General features: G+C 40.4%; 1 long non-coding RNA gene across 1 annotated transcript; it reads left to right on the top strand.

The window, feature by feature from the left end:
* The first annotated feature begins 4,840 nt into the window (after positions 1–4,840).
* LOC111527804 lies at positions 4,841–10,002 on the top strand. Its single transcript, XR_002726767.2, has 3 exons — positions 4,841–4,926; positions 5,224–5,358; positions 9,161–10,002. It is a non-coding gene; the product is annotated as an uncharacterized LOC111527804 (long non-coding RNA).
* Positions 10,003–10,340: the final 338 nt, after the last annotated feature.

The following is a 10,340-nucleotide window of genomic DNA, read 5'->3' as shown; positions in this document are numbered from 1 at the left end:
TGGAAATGCTATCGTATCACTCTCCTCTTTAAAATCTATCAAAGGCATCCACCTCAGTTAGAATGAAGTTAAACATCCCTGCCACGGCCTGCAGGGTCATTGCAAGCCACTCTTCCCTAACTCAGGGCACCTCACTCCTGGCGGCCTTTTCTCACTGCCACAAATACAGCATTCCCTCCTCACTCAGGGACGTGGCCTTGTTCCCTTTGTCAGAGTGTCCCCCTCCCACCTGCTTTTCCCATCTACCTTTAGATTACCCCTCAGAAAGGGCCCCCTTGATGACTCTCCCTAAAGTGGGGCCCCTGGGGATGCTCTACCTTACACAGCTTATAACTCCTTTCTTTGTTTTCTATTTTCTTGGTTTTTAAAAAATCTTCCCCCTACTCACAAGAAGCTCCGTAAGAAGTGAACCAAGTCTGCCTTGTTCTTCCTGGTGTTTTCAGGGCCCAGACAGCACCCAGCGTGGTGGAGCCACTCAATACCTCTTAATTAATTCACACACTCACTCGAGTTTCTTCAAGCATCTTAAGTGGGGCAAGAATCCCAAAATTCAAAGTTCAATTGTTTCTAAAAGGGAAAATGTGATTTTTGTTAATTATCAAAAAAATGTACAAGTGTGAAGTAAAGGCGCTGTTGAGAGAAGTGGAGATGGAAAGACGGGCAGGATTTCCGTGGGCAAGCAGAAATGCAGCTTAAGAGAAGCTTAGCTTGGCAGAAAAAAACAGAGTCATGGTCAGTCCATCTGTCAGCTAACGGGGCATACTGGACCCCCTGACCCACAAATTGAATAAGAAATTTAATTCAATAAATATATTTAAAATGCTAGTCAAAGGAATCAAGATCATAAACTCTGATATATAGGAACTGTATGGAGAATTAAATCATACAGTATGAAAAAAATGTAAACGCATCACCTAAACTGTTCGACTTTCTCAAGAAAAGCATTAAATTCACTTTGTCCCTGATGTTTCTGAGATTCTCACGGAAAACAAAAGCATTTGCTGCCACTTATCAAGACTTCCAGTTTATGCTTTCTAACAGGCAGCAAGGACAGCACTGTTGAAATGCTGGGTTCAATAATGACTTTGTTCAGTGTAATCCTGGGGCCAGTAAATTCAACAGCGACAGCATACAGACATAATTTGATGCTCTTTGCTGTAGAACTCCACATATCTTGGCCTGATGCCCTCGGCCACCTTATTTATTTGCTACATTCCAGAGTCTTGGTTATTAAGTTGTGCTTTACACTGCACACCCCAAACACTCCATTTGTTCATTCATTCTCTCATTCAGCACTTCAACAAGCCTATCTCAAGAGCCTACAAAATGCCAGGCACTGTTCCAGGGGCTAGAGATAGAGCAGGGAGCAAAGCAGACAAGGCGCAGATCTCCTGGAGTTTTCAAAAATACAGGGGATGATGAATGACAAGTATCTTCCCAACCTAAGAAACTAGGAGCTGCACGAAGGAAACAAAACAAGGGAATCAAAGAAAAGGGTGAGTGGGGTCACATGTGGGTAAAAATGGAGAACTTAAGGAAGAGGAGAAACTCTGGTGAGGAAAAGGGGTCTCTCTGAAAAGGAGGTGCCTGAGCTGAGGAAGAACAATGCCTCTCAGAGAATCGCACAAATGACCCATGGCCCAGGGTCAGTGTGGCTGAGCAGAGTGAATGCTGTGTGGTGAGCAGGAAGGCAGGGATAGATCAGACCATGGGGTATTGAGGGGCCACAATGCGGGAGTCTGATACATTTCAACTGCCTATCCAGGCAGATCCTCTCTCTATCCTCACGTGCACACACTTGCGCATGCGTGTGTGTGTGTGTATACATGTATGTGCATGCACAGGAAGAGATTTATATAGCTATCAGCACTCCCTTGTCCTTTGGCTTCTGCTTGTGTTGAGACACGGCCCCACTTCCCCTGGTTTGCAGAGTGCAGAGGGTAGGAAGAGAATGAGGGGTCGCTGTGGACAGGCTGTGACTCTCCACAGAAGGTCAAAGCTCCTGTCAGGAGCCCTTTTCACACAATTCTGTCTTTGGGCTCCTATAATTGCTCGCCCGCACTGTCCTCTTCAGGCCTAGGATAATAATGGCCCTGCATTCTTAATGCCCCTTAGGGGTGCTACACCAGCCTTAGTCACTTTTTGAAAACCCTGTTCATGTTCTCCTAGAAATTTTCATCAAACACCCAGCCTGAAAGTACTATTCCTGCCAGGACCTTGACTGATAGATTCTGTTCTGAAAACACCGCACCAAGCCACTCTCTCACCTTCAGCAGTTACCTTTTGCTACCTCCTTAGTCCTGGTAAGCCACTTGCTGGAAGCTGGTTTCTGTAAGTAGCATGTAACTCCACATAACATTGCCTTTGGAATTTTTAGAAGTTTCTGGGTCGATTAAATGTCATCCAGCTCCTATGGTTCCCTTTCTTTGTACAAAGCTTCCCTGAGATCAGAGCTCTCTTTAGGGTGATGCAAGTCATACCAATAAAATGATTCAGGACGGAATTTTGAAACTAAAAGGCAGTGTGGTATAGAAAGACCTCTGAATTTGTACTTTAAGTTTAACTGTGTGACTCTTGGCAAGTAAGTTCCCTCATCCTTAAGGTAGTAATGATGATAATGTGCAGCGATAAACACTGGCCTCATTGGGCCATTTTGAGGAGGTAGCAAAAGATTACTCCAGCATCAACTTCTTTGCTTCACTGATTCTGAGACACAGAATATAAACAAAACCCAGGACGACTCATGTTTTGGTCACTCCTTAAAATTGCAAGGTCCCCACAAGTGTTATAATACATCGATTATTATATTAGTCAGCATGAGCTGCCGTAACAAAATACCAGACTGGGTGGCTTAGACCACGGAGGTTGATTTCTCACAGTCAAGGAGCCTAGGAAGTCCAGGTTTGGGGTTGCCAGCATGGCTTGGTTCCTGCTGAGTGCTCTCTGTTTGGCTTTCAGACAACAGCCTTCTTGCTGTGTCCTCACATGGTGAGGAAAGACAACTCTGATCTCTCTTCCTCTTCTTATAAGGGCACCAGCCTTGTGAGATTAGAAACCCACCCTTACAACTTCATTTAGCCTTTATCATCTCACAGGTCCTATCTCCAAATACAGTCACATTGGGGGTTTCAGTTTCAACCTATGAATTTTGGGCAGATGCAAACACTCAGTTCACAACCGTCATCTAAACCAGCTGCAGGATAACCATTACCCAAACATTATCTATTTCTCTCAGGAACGGCAACACAGATTATTTGGAATTCCATTAGATTAAAAGCTCTTTTCCTCTACAACATATAATGATGCATGCTGAAGATTATGATTAAAAATACTGAGTTAGGTTTAGTAATTTATATAAATAACTTACTTCGAATACATGTACAAAACTAAATCAAAGAGCCAATGTCCAATTTATGCAACTACTCAGTGCCTAGAAATCTAAATTCTTAAGAGTGCCATGTCTTTGCTAAGATTTTAACCAAAAATCTTGACTAGCATGAGAAGTACTGCCTTGCATGGCTGTCATACACATTCCTGCTTTAGTAAGGAATTCAAATTTTTTAACTATTAAAAAAAAGGCAAGAAACTTGAGAATTTGAGAATGGAATACTTCACAGTAGTTTTTTAATTAACCAGATCTACATGTTTCAACAGGAATAAACCTTAAAAGCAAGTATAACCCACATAAGCAAAACTGTTTCAAAAATTAAACAAAAAACGTTGGATACTGCAACTTCCTAAAAAACTAACTCACTTCTGCCTTTCTGAACAAAAATGAAATGGAACAAAACAAATCAGTCTTCACTGCTTCCTCTGTCTGTGACCACATACCATCATTTAGGCTAATCTTTTACATTTTTTCCCCGTTCCTTTCATTTCAAAAATAAAGATAGTAATATTCAATATTTAGAATGTCTATCATGGAGAACTGCCAGCAGCATAAAAAGAGAATCATGTGACCTTTACAATATAAAATTCTCCATTTAAAGGATATTTGTGTATAGGGCTCTATAGTTCAGTATCAACTAACATTTATTTATTTATTTATTTTTTTTTTTGAGGCGGAGTCTCGCTCTGTCGCCCGGACTGGAGTGCGGTGGCCGGATCTCAGCTCACTGCAAGCTCTGCCTCCCGGGTTTATGCCATTCTCCTGCCTCAGCCTCCGGAGTAGCTGGGACTACAGGCGCCCGCCACCTCGCCCGGCTAGTTTTTGTATTTTTAGTAGAGACGGGGTTTCACCGTGTTAGCCAGGATGGTCTCGATCTCCTGACCTCGTGATCCGCCCGTCTCGGCCTCCCAAAGTGCTGGGATTACAGGCTTGAGCCACCGCGCCCGGCCTTCAACTAACATTTATTTAATACCATGTGCCAGATATTACAGTGGCGCTTTTGTTTTCAATTTATATTTACCTTTTACAACTCATACAATTTTGGCACACTAGCAACTGAGAATGTTGAGGGGCACATATAAAAAAATACTTTTTAGGAGATCCACAGTTATGGAGCAATCACACAAGTCTTCCCTTTGAAATATCTTTATTTCATTTTATTTTTTACTGCCCTAAAAGATGGGGTTAACAACATGGCACATGTATACCTATGTAACAAACCTGCACATTGTGCTCATATACCTTAGAACTTAAAAGTATAATTTTTAAAAATTTTTTAAAAAAACGTGGGGTTAAGACAGTAAATAATCCAGGTAGTCAGGAGAACCTAATGAAACAGCCGTTCTGCTCTGCCTAACTTTCCTACCTTCCCTTGCTGGGGCACCACTGCCCATGGGTGGAGCTGCCAATTAAGCCAGAGCCTCAGGGTGACACACAACTACTGAGCCAACAGACATCCAACAAGTACTCTCTGTATCCAGAAACACTAACTTATCTAAGAGCAGAGAATTCACAGGAACCCTGTAATCGTCAGTTAGGTAAGAAAAATAAAACCAATTTTGAAAGTTTGCTGGGGAAAAACATCGACATTTAAAAGTCTCTGAAGTGGAGAATGTTCCACTACATCATTACAAGGAAAGGGGGATGCTCCTGAAACCTAGCAAACCAAAATCTTCAATCGCTCCTTAGTTTACCACATGTTATTTGCCTCGTCAAAGGTCTTTGCCATCATAAAAATTTGTTTCTTAAAACTCAAACCCCATCTTGCAAGACAGAAGATCAAAGAGCTTCCCCCAGAGTGTTTGGGACTAGGAAATTCTTTTTTCCATTTGTAGGGTTTGCATCAAAACAGATGCAGCAAGAAAAGCTGCATCTCAATGCCTTTGGGACTTTATGAAGGTGGACAATCCTGGCTGAGGAGAGATACTGCAGATGTCTCCGCTGTCATGGAGGGTAACCTGCCTTCCTGGGTAGGTGGAGCCCAACCACAGCAGAGGATGATCTGAGGAAAGCATTATTCTGAAGGAGAGAGAACGAATTCGCCCTGTCACCTTTCTTTGCTGAGGAAAGCTAGCAATTTGAGAACCTGTGTCTGTGTCCATTTTCTGTGTGAAAAGGAAGCCTTTTGCAATAAAACAGGCATTTTGCCATATTTTAACAAGATGTCCATTTTATTTTTAGAAATATGCAAAAGATAACTGAAGACAGGAGACTTTCTAGCAGGTCCTCTTCTGTTCAGTGAGGCCAGAAAATGAGACATAAAATTATATCAGTATAAATGATTCTTCTTGGAGTTTTCAAAAAGCAACATTAAGCAGCTCTACCATGAATATTATTTAGTATAAGACTTAGGTATATGGATCTTTAGATTTTCCAAATAAAAATCGACACTATTTGGAGAAGCATTTATGGTGATTGCTATATGCAACAGCTTGTTTGAATTCATTCTTTCAATTTTAGAAGCCACAGGAATGTATCAGAAATGGCCAAATCATGAATATTATTTACTTTATTCTAAATGTAACTAGACCTAGGGAGACTTTGCTAATTACTGGTAGCGTAGCAGAGCAGAAATCTGTTCATGTCTCATTCAAGCCTTGGATTAGATAAAACATTAGTTCTGTGGAGCTGATCACTCTGGAGGTTTACTCATTTGCCTTGATGCAGTAAATGTTGGCACATTAGGCCTCCTAGAATATCCTGAAGCCGGCCTAATAACACATCTGCTGTGTTTATTTTTGAATGTAAATGGCACTCAAAAGTATGCTTTGAAAATTAATTTCAGCTGAAAAACAGTAAACATTAATAAATACAGATTTTGTTTCTGCTAACAATTACTTCACAAAATTGTTAGATGTAGTGGAAAGAACTAGTTTACAAATACAGTTTGCAGCAATTAAATCCCTTCAAGCCAAACTACTCCAAACTGAATGGATTCCTCTTAGATGTTGTGAGGGATATTCATACAGACTTAAAGGATTTTTATGACTTTGTGTGTACATAAAGAGCAAAGCAGTTAGGTCAAGGATGTTGCTGTGAAAACAAAGGGAAATTAGTTTCTAACAATTGGATCAAGACAAAAGAACAGTTACACAAATCTCTTAAGAAAATGCGTTCTTAGTTGACATGGACAATGAAAACAACAAAGATGACACATTCCTGCTATTTTCTAAATATCTTTTTTAAATTCTAGCAAAGGCAGAAGAGTGCTCTTTCTTTAAGTCCGCCAAATCTAAAATGATCAAGCAGTAATTATGGCACTCTGGCCTGCAGTATGAATTAGAGATGGTCGGCTCACCCTAACGGCTGGAGTGGACAGATTGAAGTATTCAGCTAGTTCTTGGAACCACGGGCCATCTGTTTACATTGTGTGGTGAAATCACCACGCTGAAAGCTGCCTGGGTACCGGTAGCATGGCCTGCAAACAGTCACCCCTGGGATGCTTGGTTCTGTCTAATCATTGAGGAGAAGGGAAATCATCCTAGTGTGAGCATCCAGAGACCTCTGCTCATTTGTAACCAGCTGCAGGTCTTGGACCTTTCATCCTGGGCTTTTGGCACTCAGCTTCCTCACCTGTGAAATGAGGAAACTGATCTTCTTATCCCCCTCTAAGGTGCTCATCATACCTCTTTCAAGCCTTTATCCCACACAGGGTGATTGTAAAATTGAAATGGTAATATATAAACAAACAGAATTTTCAAAGAGATGAGAGCAAAGGTGACTCTCTCCTAACACAAACCAAGCCAAATAACTTTGTGATAATGGAATATGGAATTTTCAAAAACAGAAGACTGATCTAGAGAAAGCGAGGTCATTATATTTAGGTATACAACTAAAGACTCCTGGACTGCAAGAAACCTGAAGGACTGGGGTAGGGGTCAAGCATCTTTCTATTCTGTGGCAGCCAGAGCACAGCCAGAGCTTGCAAGTTGTAGACACTCATGTATATTTGTTGACGGAAAAGTGGCTAACTTAAATTTTTAAACAGCAGATTTAAAACATTGCATTCGTTAAAATGATTTAATATTTGGGAGCTCAGAAAGTTTTAAAGGGCTCAGGGAACATCAACTAAATAGTAGGGTAAAACCATTTGACCCTGTGGTCTGACCCTGCCTTCATCGAAGTTGAAGACACTACATGTGGACAGAAAGTATGGTACTGGCAGGGATGCAGTTCAGCTGTGCTCAATGGAGCCTCCCTGGGAGTAACTGACAGGACCCAGCAACAAAGGACACTGGCTAGAGCTTCTCTGTTTCTCTCGAATTTGCTACATTTATATGCATTTTATATGCATTTCACATAAACTGAAGTATGAAATTGTGTAGTGAGTTTTCTGCCTTTTATCCATTCATTCCCAAGAAAAATGAAAAAGAGATTTGGGGGTGGAGGGTTTGCCTGATGAAAATAGTTAGGAGTGAAAGCAGGAAAACCAGAAAAGCCACATACTGCCTTCTCTAATTTTATTCATATCACATCCTAAAGAGTTTAAAGAAAAAAAAAAAAAGCTTCTCTCTTGCCTCAGTTGTTTATAGTTCTTCAGCAATCTTGTCCTGATTCCAGACCATGTTGCTGGGTCAAACCCAAGATCAAAATGCCCAATGTGGTGTCAGTTTTTATTTCAGAAATTGGTCTGTTAATGACATTCTAATGTCTATCGTCATATAGCAGGAACTATATTAATATATTTTTCTCTCAGGCACTGTTACACAGATGTCAGCTCTAATCCCTATAGAAGGCTGCTACAAGTCAATCTTCATGGAAATATATTAGTGATGCCTGTGAAGTTTCTAGAAATATAAGAGGTGTGAAAATTATAATTGAAAAAAAGAAACCTTTAAAAAAAATTAAGTTTATCTAGAAATATGTAAAATTATTCCACTTGATGACAATAACTACCCACAATTCTTTCAAAACTACATTAGTCTAATGTAAACCAATAATACATATATTAAAATCCTTCAAATTGTCTAAATATATCAACTGTTTTATACAAATCAAACACAAGAAAGCTCTCTGTTTTGGCTGAAAGTGATGCCTGACATTAATATTTCACGATTATGAATTAAATGAATACAAAATCCATTTATAAAACGTTATTGATGTTTCTTTTTCAATATAACTTTTGTGCTGTGTTCAGAGAGCAAGAATACAGATGTTTCCCAACCTGCAGGGCTGGGGCAAGCCTGTCTTTTAAGAGCACGATTATAAACCGATGAAAGGTGTGTAAACAGATGACAGGGGCAATTACAATGTGGAATTGATTAGGCTCTCAATTACTAATGGCACGTCGTCGGCATTCTTCTTTTTATGCTGCTCTTTGATGACAAAAACAACATGAATAGCTCATCAGGGCTACAATATGTTTGTATTTTGAATGTCTCTCAGTAAGGGAACATCTGCAACTGCAGTTGAGGCTATAGAATGCGAGTGAGCTGGCATGGATTCTTACAGACAAATGAGTTATAACGATTTCACCCCCAGCAGGTATCAGTCACTTTTTAATTTTTCTTAATGCCAACAAAGAGTAAGCAAGGCCCTTGGACCAAGGAGAGAGTGTTAGAAGGGAGAAGCTGGGGAAGAGAACAAGGTGGGGACTTAGACATATTAAGTTAGGAATAGAAATGTTAACTGGAGCAGAATCTGTAAATCTGTAAGTCAAATGATCATTAGTTATCAAGGATTGATTAAATGCATCTGCCTCCATGCTGTATATCTCTATAATAACTGTATCTTACAAAATTTCTCCTCCCTATTCATTTTCTGATTTTTTAGCTTGTCTTACAGATGCTGAAGAAGCTCCCAAAATATAGTTGGGATTTTAGTAACAAATATCCCATGAGTTGTTGAATTGAATTCAGTAGTCTCAGAAAACCCAGCCTGGCCCTCCAAACTCCAGCCTCCCCACTGGGTCTCACACCTTGACAGTATGCTCCACTGCACTGACATTTCTACACCCCATGTCGGGGCCTGGCTGAAACTTCAAGGCTCCCGTTGGAAGGCAGCCCATCTTTGAGGTCAGAAGAAAACATTGTCATTCTGAAAGTTGGCCACGCACCTTCAAAATATCCCTTCCCTATGGTTTTTTATTGTTGTTTGTTTTGTTTAAAGGCAACAAAACAGCTAGTCTGTGACCCATACCAGAGCTGTTAAAACAGAAGGATTAACTCTAGACTTGGCCCCAGGTGCTGGCAGATGTTTTGGAGAACAGAGTTGGGGATGTTTGAGAACATTGAGAACTCACGCTTGTAACGTGCAGATGTGGTGAACCTGGAGCCAGTTCAGAGAAGTGACAAAGATGATGAAAGGGCTAAAGAATGCTTTCTGAGGGAAGGCTAAAGGGATTCTTTTTGCCTTTATCCCAAGAAATGAGAAAATAATGATTATTAACTTCAAAGCCAGTTTGTTCTTCATGTCTGCAACAAATCCAATGAATGGAAAAAGGCTCAAATTAAAAGCAGGAGAGAATTGGGTGAGGTAAAAGGAAGACTTTCTTGCCCTTCCAAGGAAGAAATAACGGCAATCTGAGGTCATGCAGTCCACATTTGTAGACAGATTTTAACAGAGGGATAGACCACACATTTTTTTATAATTAAATTTGACTTCTCATTTTTTAATTGTTTTTTTCCTTGGTTGTTTAGACTCCGAGGAGCAAAAACTGGAAATATGTGATCGTTTCATTTCCCCACTCCATTCCTGCTCTTCAGACCCCCACGGCCTGGTCTTACGAATGTACCATAAAAGGACACTCACGGCTAGATCTCAGTTCTCAGTGGTCAATATTTTTCTTGATTTTTACTGTTTTCAGCACTTTGCAAAGACATATGGGGAAAAGGAAATGGAGGATTATGGCTAGTCGGGGAGGCTTAAAGTCAAGAGAAATTGGCACAGATCTGGAAGACAGCATATGTCATTGATCTTGTCCACAAGCTAATTGAGAACATTCCTAGGCTTC

The sequence above is a fragment of the Piliocolobus tephrosceles genome, chromosome 4, assembly GCF_002776525.5.
Source record: "Piliocolobus tephrosceles isolate RC106 chromosome 4, ASM277652v3, whole genome shotgun sequence".
NCBI lineage: Eukaryota > Metazoa > Chordata > Mammalia > Primates > Cercopithecidae > Piliocolobus > Piliocolobus tephrosceles.
Note: the sequence above shows the minus strand (reverse complement) of the source record. Positions and strands in the feature narration are given on the sequence as shown.